A 2,500-nucleotide genomic window follows, 5' to 3' on the forward strand; every position below is an offset into this window, starting at 1 on the left:
CACATATTTCAACGTGGTAACAGCGACAGCTCACGTCCAAAAGTGTTTTTCACATGGTTAAGGCACTTTAACTACAATAAGCGCTTCTAAATTATTATCACCAACAAATCAATGACTTATATTATATGACTTATCTTCAACTCCATATAAGAGGTATTTCAAGCAGCAGCTTCTGCTTACGGCCATACCAGCCTGGATGCGCCCGATCTCATCTGATCTCGGAAGCTAAGCAGGGTCGGGCCTGGTTAGTACTTGGATGGGAGACCGCCTGGGAATACCAGGTGCTGTAAGCTTTTTCAACCAGCAGAGAGTGCTCTCGCTTAATCTACCCACACATATTTCAACGTGGTAACAGCGACAGCTCACGTCCTAAAGTTTTTTGCACATGGTTAAGGCACTTTAACTCCAACAAATAAGCGCTTCTAAATTATTATCACCAACAAATCAATGACTAGTATTATATGACTTATCTTCAACTCCATATAAGAAGTATTTCAAGCTGCAGCTTCAGCTTACGGCCATACCAGCCTGGATGCGCCTGATCTCGTCTGATCTTGGAAGCTAAGCTGGGTCGGGCCTGGTTAGTACTTGGATGGGAGAATGCCTGGGAATACCAGTTGCTGTAAGCTTTTTCAACCAGCAGAGAACGCTCTCGCTTAATCTACCCACACATATTTCAACGTGGTAACAGCGACAGCTCACGTCCTAAAGTGTTTTGCACATGGTTAAGGCACCTTAACTCCAACAAATAAAACCAACAGATCAATGACTTATATTCTATGACTTATCTTCAACTCCATATAAGAGGTATTTCAAGCTGCAGCTTCTGCTTACGGCCATACCAGCCTGGATGCGCCCGATCTCGTCTGATCTCGTAAGCTAAGCAGGGTCGGGCCTGGTTAGTACTTGGATGGGAGACCGCCTGGGAATACCAGGTGCTGTAAGCTTTTTCAACCAGCAGAGAGCGCTCTCGCTTAATCTACCCACACATATTTCAACGTGGTAACAGCGACAGCTCACGTCCTAAAGTGTTTTGCACATGGTTAAGGCACTTTAACTCCAACAAATAAGCGCATCTAAATTATTATCACCAACAAATCAATAACTTATATTATATGACTTATCTTCAACTCCATATAAGAAGTATTTCAAGCTGCAGCTTCAGCTTATGGCCATACCAGCCTGGATGCGCCCGATCTCGTCTGATCTCGGAAGCTAAGCAGGGTCGGCCTGGTTAGTACTTGGATGGGAGACCGCCTGGGAATACCAGGTGCTGTAAGCTTTTTCAACCAGCAGAGAGCACTCTCGCTTAATCTACCCACACATATTTCAACGTGGTAACAGCGACAGCTCACGTCCAAAAGTGTTTTTCACATGGTTAAGGCACTTTAACTACAATAAGCGCTTCTAAATTATTATCACCAACAAATCAATGACTTATATTATATGACTTATCTTCAACTCCATATAAGAGGTATTTCAAGCAGCAGCTTCTGCTTACGGCCATACCAGCCTGGATGCGCCCGATCTCATCTGATCTCGGAAGCTAAGCAGGGTCGGGCCTGGTTAGTACTTGGATGGGAGACCGCCTGGGAATACCAGGTGCTGTAAGCTTTTTCAACCAGCAGAGAGTGCTCTCGCTTAATCTACCCACACATATTTCAACGTGGTAACAGCGACAGCTCACGTCCTAAAGTTTTTTGCACATGGTTAAGGCACTTTAACTCCAACAAATAAGCGCTTCTAAATTATTATCACCAACAAATCAATGACTAGTATTATATGACTTATCTTCAACTCCATATAAGAAGTATTTCAAGCTGCAGCTTCAGCTTACGGCCATACCAGCCTGGGTGCGCCTGATCTCGTCTGATCTCGGAAGCTAAGCTGGGTCGGGCCTGGTTAGTACTTGGATGGGAGAATGCCTGGGAATACCAGTTGCTGTAAGCTTTTTCAACCAGCAGAGAACGCTCTTGCTTAATCTACCCACACATATTTCAACATGGTAACAGCGACAGCTCACGTCCTAAAGTGTTTTGCACATGGTTAAGGCACCTTAACTCCAACAAATAAAACCAACAGATCAATGACTTATATTCTATGACTTATCTTCAACTCCATATAAGAGGTATTTCAAGCTGCAGCTTCTGCTTACGGCCATACCAGCCTGGATGCGCCCGATCTCGTCTGATCTCGTAAGCTAAGCAGGATCGGGCCTGGTTAGTACTTGGATGGGAGACCCCCTGGGAATACCAGGTGCTGTAAGCTTTTTCAACCAGCAGAGAGCGCTCTCGCTTAATCTACCCACACATATTTCAACGTGGTAACAGCGACAGCTCACGTCCTAAAGTGTTTTGCACATGGTTAAGGCACTTTAACTCCAACAAATAAGCGCATCTAAATTATTATCACCAACAAATCAATAACTTATATTATATGACTTATCTTCAACTCCATATAAGAAGTATTTCAAGCTGCAGCTTCAGCTTATGGCCATACC

The 2,500-nt window shown here is 44.1% G+C and overlaps 6 non-coding genes and 2 pseudogenes across 6 annotated transcripts in view; all 8 read left to right on the top strand.

Moving 5' to 3' along the window:
* Positions 1–174: 174 nt before the first annotated feature.
* LOC133431042 (5S ribosomal RNA) lies at positions 175–293 on the top strand. The gene has a single exon (XR_009775442.1). It is a non-coding gene; the product is annotated as a 5S ribosomal RNA (ribosomal RNA).
* Positions 294–510: 217 nt separating this feature from the next.
* Positions 511–629, top strand: LOC133430771 (5S ribosomal RNA; annotated as a pseudogene).
* Positions 630–828: 199 nt separating this feature from the next.
* Positions 829–947, top strand: LOC133431157 (5S ribosomal RNA). Its single transcript, XR_009775552.1, has one exon. It is a non-coding gene; the product is annotated as a 5S ribosomal RNA (ribosomal RNA).
* A 217-nt stretch (positions 948–1,164) lies between these two features.
* On the top strand, positions 1,165–1,282 carry LOC133430661 (5S ribosomal RNA). The gene has a single exon (XR_009775116.1). It is a non-coding gene; the product is annotated as a 5S ribosomal RNA (ribosomal RNA).
* Positions 1,283–1,495: 213 nt separating this feature from the next.
* LOC133431054 (5S ribosomal RNA) lies at positions 1,496–1,614 on the top strand. Its single transcript, XR_009775453.1, has one exon. It is a non-coding gene; the product is annotated as a 5S ribosomal RNA (ribosomal RNA).
* A 217-nt stretch (positions 1,615–1,831) lies between these two features.
* Positions 1,832–1,950, top strand: LOC133430767 (5S ribosomal RNA; annotated as a pseudogene).
* Positions 1,951–2,149: 199 nt separating this feature from the next.
* LOC133431122 (5S ribosomal RNA) lies at positions 2,150–2,268 on the top strand. Its single transcript, XR_009775518.1, has one exon. It is a non-coding gene; the product is annotated as a 5S ribosomal RNA (ribosomal RNA).
* Positions 2,269–2,485: 217 nt separating this feature from the next.
* LOC133430472 (5S ribosomal RNA) overlaps positions 2,486–2,500 on the top strand; it is a 119-nt gene continuing 104 nt past the window's right edge. Inside the window, exon 1 of the ribosomal RNA XR_009774936.1 lies at positions 2,486–2,500. This exon is cut by the window's right edge and continues 104 nt beyond it. This is a non-coding gene — a ribosomal RNA (5S ribosomal RNA).

Source organism: Cololabis saira, unplaced genomic scaffold (genome assembly GCF_033807715.1).
Source record: "Cololabis saira isolate AMF1-May2022 unplaced genomic scaffold, fColSai1.1 scf039, whole genome shotgun sequence".
Lineage (NCBI taxonomy): Eukaryota > Metazoa > Chordata > Actinopteri > Beloniformes > Belonidae > Cololabis > Cololabis saira.